This window comes from Protopterus annectens, chromosome 3.part0 (genome assembly GCF_019279795.1).
Source record: "Protopterus annectens isolate FY-2018-M chromosome 3.part0, PAN1.0, whole genome shotgun sequence".
Classification (NCBI taxonomy): Eukaryota; Metazoa; Chordata; order Ceratodontiformes; family Protopteridae; genus Protopterus; species Protopterus annectens.
In genome coordinates this window covers 1353544403-1353562489 of record NC_056731.1, presented here as the reverse complement: position 1 = coordinate 1353562489, position 18087 = coordinate 1353544403, and positions in this window count along the sequence as shown.

Genomic DNA, 18087 nt, shown 5'->3' with positions numbered 1-18087 from the left:
CATCATAATTCATTCTGATTACTCCTTAATCCAACATGGTATAAAATGCTATTGCAAACTGCATTGTTACCGTAATATAATCATTTTAACACAAATTCAAACCATCTGTGCAAGGCAAAATGTCAGGAAACACATCCTTTTCCATTATGACATTTTGTACTGCTAAAACCATGGCTTCAAGGTTTTAATGATTACATTTATTTAAACCCCAAAGACAGGGGAAGTCAAAGGAAAACCTGTTGTGCCCTTCTCTTCTGCAGAGTGCTGTCCCCTTCTTGTCCATTTATCATACTGTCTAGGCACTAACTAGTATTCACATTTGTATGCCATGCTGGGAATCAGGGCCTAAAGTCACACAGCTGTAACATGTCCTGCAAACCATCATGATTTACTTTTTAATTTATCTTAGTATGTTTATATTCCGTAAATAATCATAAAAGTATGTCGCATTTGTCTCTTCCCCAGGGATTTTAAACTCATACATAAAATAGTGTTAACATCATTTCTTAGACATACATCCTCAATTACTTCTTCTATTTTCCTGCATACTTTTTAATATAAATCATATTTGTTTATCAAGACATGTGTAGGTAATGCTTAGAAGTGAAACTGGCCTTCAGCTATTAAAATGCCTTTACTTTCTTTTTCAAGACTAACTTAATTAGTCTGCCATACCATTATCAATAACTTGTACCACTCTGCCACTCCTAAACTATTGTTTAAACATCTTAAGTAAAATACTTGTGTGTTAGTCAGCTAACATCTTATAATATCCATACCCACCAGTAGCCAATCCTGATACACTGAGTTGATTAAATGTAAAGCTTCCTTAACATCTAACAATTTTATAGGACATCATTAAATGTTGCTTTTATGTCAGCATCACAACACTAAATACCCTACTTGTGTATGAGATTAAAGCTTAACAAAACTTTTCTTCAAGAAAACCTGATGCTACCTGCAACTTGTTACTAAGTTGCTGAATGTTATCTTCATCTTCATATTCTTCGTTTTTATTATGATACTCATTTTTTTTAACAGGTCACCTCCTTCCTTTCTTCCTTCTGTCCTTTCATTTATTCCTCATATCTTTCACCAAAAACACCTGCCTTTTATTTCATTCCATAAGATACTTTTCCATATATTAAGATATTTGACTAATGACCTCTTAGCTTTTGGAATCATCCTGTAGAGCACAGAATCATCTCCTTCAATACCACACAGTATATATATATATATATATATATATATATATATATATATATATATATTGTTTTGCGGAAGCTTTATCTTTGATGATTTATTTACTGTTGATGTGATACCCTAAACTCATCTCTAAATAGGAAAAAGGGGTTGATACAGATACTGATTATCAGTTTTGCACCTTGCCATTCCTATTCCTTAATTAACTTCTTTCCAAAACGATGCCACCATTCCATTCACAATTTCTAAAAAGTTCTTAAGACTCAATGATTTGCCAGACAATGGATATAATTACTTTTTGTCTGATTAACCATTCAAAACCAATTCTGAAATATCTTTTATGAACCTAATTGCATACTGATATTGTTTTTAAAATGACCAGGTCCTAATGACCAGAAAACCTGATGTACAGTAATTAATTAGAATGCTTTAGAAGTTTTTTTCTGCAAAATTAAACTGTATTGAAGTACTTGTAAAGTATTTGTACCGTAGACCAGTTTCCCTGGCTCTAAATGCTGTAAGATCATAATCTTTTAATAAAACCTTTACAGCATTTCATATCTAATTTTCTGTTTTCATTCCTTTTCTATTTCTTCCTCCAGAAAAATCACTATTAAGGCCTTCCCAAGACTAACACATACTGGCATTGTAACAATACTTGAGAATAAAGCCCATGACTCTAGCTGACATTTAGATGTCAATGGTGAACATCCCTTAATAATAGTTTCTTCTGTTTTTCATCTGTACCATTCTCTCAAGTAAATCAGTATCGATTTCTAAATATTAGCTTTTAGGTTAAAATTTAGCTTTCAGGTTAAAACTGCACAAAATCACTCCAATTTCACAACTGTTTAGCATCTTAAACCACTGAAAAAGGGTACTGCTAATACAGTTTGTACATGTTTTTCTCTCTACTACTTCTACTGCTACTACTACTAATACTACTACCACCACTACTGCCACTGCTGCTACTACTACTGTTACTTCTGTTACTACTGTTACTACCACCACTACTACTACTGCTATTACTACTGCTACCACTACTACTCTACACTTGCTACCGCTACTACTATTACTACTACTACTAATACCACTATTGCCACTGCTGCTACTACTACTGTTACTTCTGTTACTACTGTTACTACCACCACTACTACTACTGCTATTACTACTGCTACCACTACTACGCTACACTTGCTACCGCTACTACTATTACTACTACTACTAATACCACTATTGCCACTGCTGTTACTACTACTGTTACTTCTGTTACTACTGTTACTACCACCCCTACTACTACTACTGCTATTACTACTGCTACCACTACTACTATTGCTACTACTACTACTTCTACCACTACTACCACTACTGCTGCTACTACTACTACCACTACTACCACTACTGCTGCTACTACTATTGCTACCACTACTACCACTACTACTACTCTACTACTATTTCTACTACTGTTATTACCGCTACTGCTACTACTGTTAGTATTGCTATTGCTACTACTACTAATACTCCTGTTACTACAGCTACTGCTGCTGCTGCTACTAATCCAGTTTCTTGCCACATACAAATATTATTAACTTAGTTGTTTGTTTGTTTCTTTGTTAACTGGGTAAATATGTGATAATCTTATTTAGGACCCCTTTTAGCCAAATTTGGGCACAAAACATAGCAACACATAGCCAACACATGGACAAAACAATCTATCTAAACATGTCAAAAATGGCTAGAACTCATTTGTATGGTGGGTACAGCAAAATCATAAGAGACTTAGAGGACAAATGTAAATTCAGATATTTAAAATAAACAATTATGCATAAGCAAATTTAATTCTAGTTTTATACATAAGGCAGTAAGACAATAGTATAGGCAGTTCAATGTGGGGGGGGGGGGTGGTGGCTTAGCCATTATCCAATAAACTGTAATATGAGGTTCACTTTTGTGGCATGTTGATGGAATGTCACAAATCCATTGGCCACATAATGTACCTTATTAGGAGTGTAAAGGAACATTTCCAAGAAGCCAAGTTGTGCACAGTATTGTGTCTCCTCTGCACAGGCATGTACCAAATATCAATACAGGACTTATCATCCATGATTATTAACTTAGCTTGCTAGCTATTTTTCAGACTAGATTACTCCCTCTAGGCCTCATTTATTTTCAGGAGAGACCTAAGAAAGCATTCATACTGAATTAAAGTAATTTTGGCAGAATACTAAGGAAAGTGGATTAAGAAGGGTAGTAGAGGACTATATTTATTTTATTTCTGGAGATTAGCCCCCAAAGTAACTGGCAAAGAGAAAATGAAATATAAAAGAAAGCCAGAATACCTCTAAAACTATAAAATATGTAGATGTGAAGGAGACATTTTAGCTTTTTTTCTTGGAGTGAAAATGAAATAAACAACTGCAGATGGATTTGAAACAATACCTAGATTAGTGAGGAATGGGTACAATAAATGATATTGATCAGCTAAGGGTGGTATAGTAAAGGATGACTATTCCATGAAGCTAGAGATAAAGTAGTTATTTGTGCTATTTGAAAATATACAACTCTGAGATCACATGACAGTGGAGACAGGGCAAGTTTCTCAAATCCTGTTGTTCAGTGACCTCACTTTTTTCATCAGTCAGTGAAAACAAACATTAGTGAAATGTAGATATTTATGGTCAGTATGTGTCATACTATAAGTTCTTACTGTTCTTATCTACCATGTGGTAGGCCAGGATTTCCTGGTCGTTTGCAATCTGCATTTCAGCCAGTAGCCTTACATCATGTGAAATATGTGCTTCTGCATGCTATATTCTCCCTGTTTTGTTGCTGTGTCCTGCACATAGCAAAAGTATGCACTTCCACAGCTATAATGAGTATAGAAAGAATTTCACTAACTTGTCATCTAAGTCACAACTTAAAAACCTGTGCATGTAAAGCACAACATTTTATTAGCCTTCACTAACACATATTTCCTTTTGCCAAGGGTTTACCCTTCTTATTTTTATTTTGTGAATCATGAGATGATTGGAATCACCCTCGTTATGATATTAATAGATTATATTAGCTCACGGCTATTAAAGCACATTTGGGAATGTTTTCTGAATAACAGACCACGTTTACTCGACACTGCGTAATACAATGGCCATTCTGAGCTGCAAACATTTCTGAATTAGTCATCAATCTTTGTATAAAGTATCTGTTGTGTATATAGAAATGATTTATAAGAAGTTAGTGGGCCTTCCTTTTTCAAAACTGCAAGGTTATATTTTAAATTTGAATCTTGCGGATGATATTCAAAGTAGCCTTAGTTGAATTACTTTTATACTGCTCAGCAAAAATAATATAAAAAAAGTGTTTGCTGAATTGTATTCTTTTTTAAAAGTTATTTGTTCTCTAGCAATGATGTTGAATAATGGAAAATTGTGCTATTTAAACTATAAGCATAAATGTTCCCAGCTGAGTGAATCTTTTATAAGTATAAATCAAACTGAATAAATCAATTCCAGTATCATAGACATTTATTAGCCTTTGCAATGCAAGATTTGGTAGAAAAAAGAATAACATTTAATTTACATGTCTGCGAAACAATGGCGCTTTATTTCAAAAGCAAAATGACATGGGAAACCAATGCAACCATTCATTTCAAGTTTCTGGAAATTTTTAGAAATACAGTATTGCTTAGATTCTTTAATGAAACATTCTACTTATACATTTGGTAAAATAAACACTAAAAGTAACTAACATACAGCATTCTGACTGGCTGAAACAGATGAGGAATAAGTATTGTAACAGATTGGGTATGAAATGTAGAACTGAAAGGATGAACATAGGTTTGTGCTCATTAAAAATCATGTTTTTTTAAAGTATAGTATTAAACTACTGAAAAGATTATTAGCAACATGTTCCATAATGGGGAGTTTTATTTCCTGTTTCACAAAACCTGCAGTTAACTTATAAAGTTTCAGTCAAAGCTACCCAAATTAACTTAGGCTAATACCAGTGTAGAAAACAAGCAAGTACAGGAAAGGTATGCTTTGGAGATCATACATCACAATGGGATTATGTATGACAGATTCCATGAGACAAATATATATGATGCAAACTATTATGTCAAAACTTGAAACTAGTAAAATAATAAATTAAAAAAGGGCAAATCAGCATTGTTGTGCATAAGAAAAAGCAAGTGCTTGCACTAGTCATCCTAGAGAGTCATATTGTCCATTCCATCATGGTAATCATTGGTTCAACATGCCAAATGAAGCACTATTTATAAACGGACACAAAGGAAAAGAAAAATGAGGAAGACAGGGAGAAAGGGAGGGACAACATAAAAAAGAAGTTGACATATATACTGCAAAGAAAAACATTCTCTATCAGCACATTGTTTACACCTTATGAAGCACAACTAGGATAAATGCATAATTAGGTGATTATTTTTATGCCTTGGAGATAAAATCAATCACCCTCTGTGGTTAAAAAGCTTAAACAAGTATTTTAAATGTCATAGCAGGGAGCAAAATGCATAAAAAACTCAGCACACAGAAGCACTTCAGCAAGTACTCCTTGCTAAACTTTAAATGTAGATTAACTTTGAACACTTTGAATGTTATATATTTCACATAATACATTAAAATTAAACAAACCATAGTTTATCTTACATTTTCACTATCAATATTCTTTGTAGAAAGATCTGCAAAGACTGGTAGATCATAAGTAAAACCACTGAATGTTCTTGCATTTTCCAAGAACATTTCAGTACTTTGTTTCATAGCTGTGAGTTGAGTTATATCATTTGTATCTAAAACACAGAGATGGAGTGGTAGGAGATAAATACAAAATTTACAAATAGCATCCATCTTCTTTCATAACAGACAGAGTTATATGATCATCAAATATACTTCCCACTAATATCACTAATGTACCTGGCAACAAACATGGTGACCTTCATGCGGCTCAGTAAATCAATAACTCCTTTATTTCTTTTACAGAGTCACAAATTAGTTCAACTTCTGTTCATATAACTCTAAATTGACCTTTGTTTCTGTTTATAGGTGAAGTATTAGCCAGAGCCACTCTAAGCCAGAGGTGACGGGTACCTTTAAATTATTATGGGAATCTATTTAGGTCTATAGTTGTTGTGGTTCCACACATAGATTTTGTCACCTAGTGCACAACTACTTATCTAGGTACTTATCTTAAACGTTTATTTCTCAGCCCATTGCTTATGTTAAACAATTGTTTTTAAATCCAGTATAAGCAAGTGAATATGGATTCCATCTTTCACAACATAAGCTTTTATGTGAGAAAGAATCTTGCTATCATCTGAGGTTTCATTCTATAGGTAAAACTGAAACATGATAGTTTTGTTTCCACAATATTTTATTTCATTTTCTTTATCCCTTCTGAAAAAAAATCTGTTTAGCTCCTTCTTTCAGGCCATTAGATAAATCTTGAACTGGAGCAGATGTTACATAACAAATTATCTGACCCTTCATAAAGTTCACAAGTTGTATATTAGTGAAACAAGATCCATTATCAGAAGGTAGCATTTCAAGAATACCCTGTATAATAGGGTCTATATCAGTTTGTCACAATGCAATTGCAGTGAACACTGGATTGTCGACCCTCATTCAACAAAAATTATTTTAGCGATTTACTGAATTTACAGAGGGCAAGTAAATACTTGCCCTACAACACAACATTTTACCCTTTTCTCCACGGAAGTGCAATCTCAGAGTTGGTATATATATATATATATATATATATATATATATATATATATATATATATATATATATATATATATATATATATATATGTAGTCAGGGGGATGTGGGGGGGTAAAGCCCCCCACTTGGGTGGGTTTTATTTGCATAGCTGTTGTGCTCTAGGCCAAGTATTTACTTGCCCTCTGTAAATTCAGTGAATTGCTGAAACGATTTTCGCTGAATGAGGGTCGACAATCTGGTGTTCACTGCAATTGCATTCAGATGAACTAATATAGACCTGTATAATATAATTCTCTTATTTGTCAGTGGCTTTTTGAGAAGAAAAACAATGTGTGCATACATATCCATCCACTTTGAGATGGCATGACTCAAAATCAAAGGATTTTTTTATGGAATGGACCACCGTAGTTCACTTGCAGTCCAAACAATGGCTTCAAAGTCCATGTCAGTGAAAATAAAGGTACATATGGTGGAGGAGTACAGTTTCTTAACTCATATCACACATCTTTACTTCCTTTCCTATTTCTTGCTAAATGCAAGACTGCAATGCATTTGAACTATCTAAGCCTTTTCTTTCTGGATATTAAAATGGGCTAGATGTTACATTTCTTGAAGTATAGAACAACTTTATGGAGGAAATGAATAGCAAGATTTCCACAATACTCATGTGCCTATGACACCTAAGGATAGTCTTCCGGAATACTATATCTCAAACCTTGACTCAGTTATTACAGGCTAATCTTTCAATAATTACTCCTTAGCTTACAATGAAATTGCATTTTGTCACAGTCAATCATTTAATTAATTCATTATGAAGAAGTGCATTCTCAAGTACATCTAATGGCATTACCTGGTCAGGTGTACTCAGGTCTGTAGGCTTTTGTGTCACAGGAGTCTATACTGACATCTCAGCATTATCATAACTTCAAACTGCTCTGTACCATCTTAGATATACATGATGTCAACATCTCTAGCCACTGGAATACTGTTGGTGAATGTACTGGTGGTAAAGGTTTCCTTTCTATAAACACAGCTATTTGTGAATATGTTCTCTACAGACATGAGCGGATATGACATAAAACCAAGTGGCTTTTTGCTAGCAGCAGACATCCTATCTGAAAGCCGAGACACTACACAATAAGGTGAGGCACCAGAGGAGATAGTAGGTTATTACCTCCTGAGTATTGAGCAAGCATATCAGCAGACTATAGCCTTTTTTCCTGAAATGTTAGGTCCTGTTCTATACACTTGTCCAGTCACTGAAGAAAATTGTTTAACAAGATATTTAGACTCTGTAAAACTGTCATAGAATAAAATAAAAACAGTATACTTTCAATACAGTAACATTTATAGGAAATAAAGTCTTCATGATGACTTTTAGTAATCCTCAACAGGAATTAAAAATATGCCTATCTACCAGACATCCCAGGGACTGAACATCTGTAAAACAAACGAACTAACTAGCTAACTAACTAACTAACTAACTAACTAACTAACTAACTAACTAAGTAATTAAATATACCCCCTCAGTCTTCTCAAAGTTTCCTCTAGGTTCTGCTAATGATCCTGTTGTGAGGATCTGATAACTAGGACATCACCCAGATAAATGGGAACATTTGGCATACTTATAAAAAATGTTCACCAGTTTTCTGGAATATATTGGGTTCAAAAGGCAAGCAATTATACATTAGCAATCCCTGAGATGGATTTAATGTCAGATATTTTTATGGTAGTCATCTGAGACCATTTGTAAATAAACATAACAAGTCTAATTTTGAAAACTTAAGTCTGGCTGTCAGTAATGTAAAAATATCAAAAATACATCTCAAGCAAATATGAAACACCTAAAAACTATAAAAAAACCCAAAACAAAGCAAAACAAACAAACAAAAAAAAAACATTGCTTTCAACAGCTGAATTTGTTACTTAGGCACAATGTAAGATTCGGTGCTTTTGTTCCATATGATAACCTGGAATTTAATCAGATTCAACAATAACATAGTTCCTGTTGCCATTTATACATACAAAACCCTAGATAAAACATCATTCTTTAATAAAAGTGCAACACTATTCATAGTTATGCAGCAAATAATAAATATGGTTTGTAATTAATAATCCATTACTCAAAAATACTTTGTTTAAAATTTGTAAAACTGAATTAATAGAAAATTAGGTACATTAACTATATAAAAATTTCATGACCAAAAGATGGTTAATAGTTCATTCCTGCCATTATTAAATCAAATAAATACTGCCTTCAAAACCAAAGCACTGCTAATGGAGATTTTTTTATTTATTCCCAGAAATTGGTTGGCATTCAATAATAGCTGCCACTGCAGCTCTCAATATTCCAAAAATGCCTCCCAATTTCCTCATTGATTGTTTTTCAACACCTTTTCCAATATGTAAAATAAAAATTTCTTAAAACCACTACTGATTTTTGTGTGTTTACTCACTAGAGTGTTATGATCATTTCTTCTAATTGCATATGTATATGGGTAAATACATGCTTAGTTTTTCCCATGTTAAAACCTGGACAGGATAAACAAATAACTAAATAAACTACCCCCTGGGTATTATAATCATGTCTGCCATTAGAAATAACTATTTTGGGGGTAATTATGAATCACAATGCCTTTACCATCAAAAATAAATCTACATTGTGCGCATCTCTCACATTTAACCATTTTACTACACCCTACCATTACATTACCCATCCTACTATTGGAATTCTCCAAAATGGACTTCATGTTCTTACCATTTTTGTACATATATAAGGAGTAGTTGCCCAGTTTGGCAATGAATCCTAATGTTTCAAAGACCTTTTTCCATTTCTTATTCATTATCTTTTTAATTTCATGTGAATTACCATTGTAATTCACAATCATTGCCCATGTATAATTTTTATCAGATGGTATGACAGTTCTAACACTCTTGGGAAACATCATGATCAGTTGGTATTTATCACATCTTTTATTAGTGGTTTTTCCAATGATTTAATCCACTAAGTCTGTGGGGTATTGCTTATCAACAAACATGTCCCTAAGTTTTTCACTTTCTTCATAAAATGTAACTTTAAATGAAACTAAAATAGACAACTTAACCAGTAGCCCTATGACAAGCTTTTTTGGTTATTGTGATAATGTAACAAACTGTTGGAATATGTGGGTTTTCTGTAAATACAGGATTCCTAACTGGCTTCTTCCTTTTTTTTTCCAGAATTGTAAAATTCAAAGAGTTTATATACCCAGTTCTTATGTTAAAAGTAAAATATAAAAAAAGAGGTGGATCCATTAATAAATGCCATAAAAAATAACTCTTAATTATCCTTACAGAAAATATCATCTAAATAATGAAAATATTCCATGGTGCATGACTTATAACTTGAAGAAAAATGGTGATCAGTTCCCACAATTATAACACTATGTTTGCAAACATGGGGGCTGCTACTGTCCCCATTACAATGTCACTGTTCTGTTTATTATAATCACCCAAAAAATACACAGTTGTCATTTATAATAATCATCACAGCTCTTACCAGAATGTTAGTATCATCCCAGTTGCATCTTTTGTTAGAAATAAGGGCCTGATTGATCCACTGCAAACCTGTTTTGTGTGGAATCACTAAGAATAAATATTTAACATTAATTCCAACCAATAAAGCATCATTGCCACATTCCACTTTGTTCATAACTTTAAAGAAGTACCAAAATCAACCAAAATGTGTTGTTTGTCACAAAAAAGTCTTCAATTTAGAATCCATAAATTTGGCTATTGGTTTCGTTTTGTAGCCCTTTGCCACTGCTATTGGTCATTAAAGGGGATCGATTATACTTTTGTGGACTTTAGGTATACAAAGTATCAATGGAATATGTTTTTTAACATTAAAAATTCCATTGTCTTAAGAAAAAGATGGTAGTCTAATGGAAGTTCATTCAACCATAAATCAATTTTATGACATGCAATAAACATTTCATTCCTAGGCGCATTACTATAATAATCTCCATCAATAAAATATTGCAAAATTTTTTATGACTATACAAAACTATCCATTATAACAACCCTTCATCCCTGGTCAGGCTTCATAATCCTGACTTATCATTAGTAAGTTTGACAAGTAAAGCTTTTTCTTTAATAGTTTAGTTGTAGAAGGTTTTATTTTTATGTTCATCATACCATTGTCAAATATCCTGTTCACATAGTTTGTCAAACTAGGTTATAGGTGCAGCCAATGGGGATTATCTATACTTCTCCTATGGAAGTCATCCTTTTGATTATCCTCACCTGTGTCCTGTTTAAACAACCTGATTTACTATTAATTTGGTTTTACAAATTTTAAACATTTTTTGATAATGCATTATTAATTACAGATATAATGTATTACTTGATGCATGAATATGACTAGAGTTGCACTTTTGCTATTTATTTAAATTATTTTATTTTACATTTATTTACCGGGATTGTCTGACTGGGCTAATAGCCTGTTTTCAGTGGAGGCCCGGGGAGAAAAGCTCCATACAGTATATTACATTTAAAAGAAGGCTTAGATTAGTAGATCATTATAGGTTTCATGCGTAGTTATACATGGATTAGAAAAGTATTATAAGTATTATACATAATTATACATAGGTTTGTAAGTATTTTGCATTTTACACATCATTGAACTATGCAGAAAATGATTAACAATTGCAGTGCATTGTAGGCATGGTTTCAATATTAAAGAATGACATTTATGTAGGATTTGTTGTCTATAAATGGTGACAGGAAATATGTTATTGCTGATTCTGTTTTTCAACACCTTTTCCAATATGTAAAATAAAAATTTCTTAAAACCACTATTGATTTTTGTGTGTTTACTCACTAGAGTGTTATGATCATTTCTTCTAATTGCATATGTATATGGGTAAATACATGCTTAGTTTTTCCTATGTTAAAACATGGACAGGATAAACAAATAACTAAATAAACTACCCCCTGGGTATTACAATCATGTCTGCCATTAGAAATAACTATTTTGGGGGTAATTATGAATCACAATGCCTTTACCATCAAAAATAAATCTACATTGTGCGCATCTCTCACATTTAACCATTTTACTACACCCTACCATTACATTACCCATCCTACTATTGGAATTCTCCAAAATGGACTTCATGTTCTTACCATTTTTGTACATATATAAGGAGTAGTTGCCCAGTTTGGCAATGAATCCTAATGTTCCAAAGACCTTTTTCCATTTCTTATTCATTATCTTTTTAATTTCATGTGAATTACCATTGTAATTCAAAATCATTGCCCATGTATAATTTTTATCAGATGGTATGACAGTTCTAACACTCTTGGGGAACATCATGATCAGTTGGTATTTATCACATCTTTTATTAGTGGTTTCTCCAATGATTTAATCCACTAAGTCTGTGGGGTATTGCTTATCAACAAACATTTCCCTAAGTTTTTCACTTTCTTCATAAAATGTAACTTTAAATGAAACTAAAATAGACAACTTAACCAGTAGCCCTATGACAAGCTTTTTTGGTTATTGTGATAATGTAACAAACTGTTGGAATATGTGGGTTTTCTGTAAATACAGGATTCCTAACTGGCTTCTTCCTTTTTTTTTTTTTTTTAGAATTGTAAAATCCAAAGAGTTTATATACCCAGTTCTTATGTTAAAAGTAAAATATAAAAAAAGAGGTGGATCCATTAATAAATGCCATAAAAAATAACTCTTAATTATCCTTACAGAAAATATCATCTAAATAATGAAAATATTCCATGGTGCATGACTTATAACTTGAAGAAAAATGGTGATCAGTTCCCACAATTATAACACTATGTTTGCAAACATGGGGGCTGCTACTGTCCCCATTACAATGTCACTGTTCTGTTTATTATAATCACCCAAAAAATACACAGTTGTCATTTATAATAATCATCACAGCTCTTACCAGAATGTTAGTATCATCCCAGTTGCATCTTTTGTTAGAAATAAGGGCCTGATTGATCCACTGCAAGCCTGTTTTGTGTGGAATCACTAAGAATAAATATTTAACATTAATTCCAACCAATAAGGCATCATTGCCACATTCCACTTTGTTCATAACTTTAAAAAAGTACCAAAATCAACCAAAATGTGTTGTTTGTCACAAAAAAGTCTTCAATTTAGAATCCATAAATTTGGCTATTGGTTTCGTTTTGTAGCCCTTTGCCACTGCTATTGGTCATTAAAGGGGATCGATTATACTTTTGTGGACTTTAGGTATACAAAGTATCAATGGAATATGTTTTTTTAACATTAAAAATTCCATTGTCTTAAGAAAAAGATGGTAGTCTAATGGAAGTTCATTCAACCATAAATCAATTTTATGACATGCAATAAACATTTCATTCCTAGGCGCATTACTATAATAATCTCCATCAATAAAATATTGCAAAATTTTTTATGACTATACAAAACTATCCATTATAACAACCCTTCATCCCTGGTCGGGCTTCATAATCCTGACTTATCATTAGTAGGTTTGACAAGTAAAGCTTTTTCTTTAATAGTTTAGTTGTAGAAGGTTTTATTTTTATGTTCATCATACCATTGTCAAATATCCTGTTCACATAGTTTGTCAAACTAGGCTATAGGTGCAGCCAGTGGGGATTATCTATACTTCTCCTATGGAAGTCATCCTTTTGATTATCCTCACCTGTGTCCTGTTTAAACAACCTGATTTACCATTAATTTGGTTTTACAAATTTTAAACATTTTTTGAGTAATGCATTATTAATTACAGATATAATGTATTACTTGATGCATGAATATGACTAGAGTTGCACTTTTGCTATTTATTTAAATTTTTTTATTTTACATTTATTTACCGGGATTGTCTGACTGGGCTAATAGCCTGTTTTCAGTGGAGGCCCGGGAAGAAAAGCTCCATACAGTATATTACGTTTAAAAGAAGGCCTAGATTAGTAGATCATTATAGGTTTCATGCGTAGTTATACATGGATTAGAAAAGTATTATAAGTATTATACATAATTATACATAGATTTGTAAGTATCTTGCATTTTACACATCATTGAACTATGTAGACAATGATTAACAATTGCAGTACATTGTAGGCATGGTTTCAATATTAAAGAATGACATTTATGTAGGATTTTTTGTCTATAAATGGTGACAGGAAATATGTTATTGCTGATTCTGATGAATTCCTGGGTTGTAATATGGAATGAAAATGCTTAATCTTACATCTTGTCTAAGTAACAAATCCAGCCATTCCAGAAAAATGGCCACTTTCAAATATTTCACAGAAGTTATTCTTTTCTTTCTTTCTTTCAGCAGTTTGAGTATGTGCTTTTCCTCCTAAACCTGCATAGCACAAGGAGCAGATATTGGTCTAAAGGTTCTAGGCTGACATCTGTTGGAACATGTGTAATACTTGCCAACGAATTTAATGTTCTCAATTTTTTTAGACACAGATTCAAGTTTCAAAAACATTTTTCTAAAACTGCAGCCTTAGAATTTACATGCTTTATTTCTGTCTCTGATTATCAGTTAACTTTTTGCCTATTACTATTGCTGAAATCTGTTCAGCTGAGTGTTGCTTGAACATTTGGTTCTCCTCAGTTGAATGGGGGTATAGTGTTTTAAGAAGTATTTTTTTAAATAAAAAGCTATCAAAAAGCAATCAGGTATGTTTGCATCATTGCCCTAGATCAATATTTTCTCACATATGTTTTCTTTTGCTAAAACATTGTAAGCATCAAAACATCACAAACCAGAAGTGTCAGCAGACAGTAAGGTGATTTAGTAACACAAGCAATAATAATATTGAAAACCAATAATACGTAACAATGTGCAGGGCTGAACAGTATACACATAGACTGAATTCATTTGTGATATAAGTATACCACATGAAGAAACTATAGTAGATGATGAGAACAAAAATAAAATAATCAAAAATGAAAATAGTGGTATAGAACATATTTTCTCATATACTTTGACATTTTATCTTGTGACAGTAGCCCTCCTTTATGACTGCTGGATCTGAAAATACTGTTAAATTTTTAGCCAGAACATGTCCAATGAGACACTTAAAACATATAACTCCAATTACATTTTATACATCAGAACATCTATGGAAAGAAGCCTGTTCCAATACAAATGTCATCAATAGCATGTCCAGTGTATAAGATTTTCTTTGAAACACATTTCCCAAAGAGAAGAAGATGTTTTTGGAATATCACAGAATAGTAGTTGTATCTGTATCCATTATTTCTTTGGAATCAGAATCTATTACATATTGGCATACAGCTTTATTGCTAAGGAGCTGCCTAAGGTGAATAGCATGACTTGTGGATTATAATTCTTCCAGATATTTCAAATGGAATATATACTACATAGAGATTAGATGACATATGTTGTGACTGTGCGTGATTTAAGTCTCCTGTGATGATATAATTCCAGAGTTGTGAAATATATCTGTGAAAAGTAAAGATATGTATATGCAGAACTGAAAAATATATTTGCTGTTAATATTTGCATTTAAAACTTCAAAAGTATAATTTTAAATTAAAATATGGCTGCGCTGCATCCCTGAGTTCTTGAACTGCAAAGGTATTTGACAGAAAATTGGAAGTTTTGGATCTGCAAGTATTACAATTCTACACGTTTATGAGGAAGAAACCATAAAAGAATTTAGCTCCTTTACTTTCCCCAAAGAATAGATAAATAAAATAGCACATAAAGAGACATTTAGCAATTATTGTCAACCCCCAATGAACTTGACATATATTAGGTACTTCTTTTAAAAGAACTCAATGATTATTACTTAGCCGAATAAATGATTGCAAAATTGGTGAGCTACATAATTCTTCAATGAGACAGAAAAAGATGTGATTTAAGAAATTATAAAGCAGACCTGGTAACCTAATATTTAATATGGGTTACTAAGAGAACCACACCCAATGACATAAAAAATAAGGATGTGTACATAGAAAATTAAGTTGCTAGTATTCAGAATAAAGAATTAATTGATTAGATGAAAAATGTAAAATCAGACATGAGTGAAAGAATGTAAAAAATGAGGAACAAAGTTTGCATGTGTTTCAAGTGTAATTGATATTAAAATGAGAGCAATATGGAAATCCAAAATGGAGATGATAGAAAATAATATGAAGTTTTAATTCATGCTTTACATAGTAAGTTCAAGTATATGTAAGTCAGGAAACGCTGCCCTGATTTTAATTAATATTGCAAATTTGTACCAGAAAACCAAGGCAAATTTGTTATACTCCAGTAAAGCAGAATAAGGTGCATTGTCATGTCCTGCTTATAATTTTTTTGATGATTCATATAATATTTTTATTTGGACTAACAATGAATGAATTGGGTCTTTAACATATTTACATATTATAATATATGTAGAAAGAAGAGTGGATGCTTTTAGTTAGGTCAGAAAATAACATTTTTTAGACTGGACATTTCAGATTAGAACACTCAATAAAACCTGATATAAATGATATAGAGAAAATGGAAAAGTTCTGCTTTTTATTATTGGATGTCAGTAAATAAAGTTTCTAAGCATCTTCAAAATATAATTTATGTAGTTTATGGGTTTAGCAATAAGAAAATATAGATAATTAACCATTCTCAATAACATTTTATTATTTTAATAATGAAATGACTGATTGAGAGTATTGCTGATAATACAGTCACATACATTCACTTGTATCTCCTTCCACTTTGCATTTTATGATGGATCCAGACATTTTAACAATTTATATCAATGAAAAAGAATCAATATCTAGGAGAACAGACCTACGTCCCCTCATGTTTTACTTTTTTAATTAAATGCATCTCTATGCATCTTAGGTCACCAAAGAAAATGTTCTGGATGACATCAAAATTTTTGGGATGTAAAATAATTGTATTTTTTAAAAACTTTTTAGTTGTTCTAATCAAATTCAAATAATAATATTACAATAAACAACTTTCAATTAAACAGTAATGAACAACTATACACATTTGATTATATACACTGGTTGCATTGATCATATTGCTTCCATTAGACACGGTTCATTAGTTATATGTTGTACTAACACCCAGAATGTCATATAAATGCATACTACAAACATTTAATTATCAGTTGATTCCATAGTTTGCATCAATTGCCATAGTTTGGATCAAGGATTGAAAGTAATGGTTGATGATCTTTTCTCCTGCCTTTCAAATTCAAATCAGTATCATGTTTTTCAATAGAACACACAGTCTTTAAATAGAGGTAAAGCACACTTTTCTACCTCCTTGTAATGGTTTGTATGGATATAGCAATGATAGTCCACTGTATATAACATTATCCTTTTTGAAGCATTCAAAAATAGGAGCATTCTACAATACAATACTTTCAGTAGGCAAAAATATGTCTGACCATATAACTTGTAAAAATAAATCAATCTTATACCAATATTCTTCCAACAATACACAGCATATGTTTTCAATCAGCTTTAGGATTTATCTTATACTCCCAACAACTTACTCTATTATCCTTATACATTTGTGCTACTATTTTCGGAACATAAAATGTTCTGTGTAAGCATTTCCATTCGAACACTGTATTAAAGATACATTTTAAAATTAGTAATTTGTTCTTGTCTGTTCAGATATTTTCTTTATCTTAAAATATACACTTCCATAACCTCGCATTTAATTCCTCTTTATAGGTTAAAAAAATCTTATACAAGTTTGATAATAGAGATGAATAGATGAATAAGATTTATTGTTGTAAACAATTTGACATAGATAATAACATATTTTGGGAATGCTGTTATAGTTTTTCTGAATTGCTGTACAAAAAGTTTTTTGAGTGTGTATTCTAATTGCTTGTATAAACAATCAATCATTTGGTTCTAAACAAAATTCAGATTCAAAATCATTAACTATTTTTAAAACTCCATCTTGAAAGCAATTCTACCATCATACAAAACCTTTTTCTGTCCATTAGTTTAATTCTTTTGTGTTAGAACTAACAAACAATTCTTATGAGATAGAAACAGGCATAAATAAAATGAACCAATTTTAGTATCTGAATGTGATATTGTAATTTACACTTTTTAGAATATTGTTCACATGGGGCATGGCCAGGATGCTGACTAACA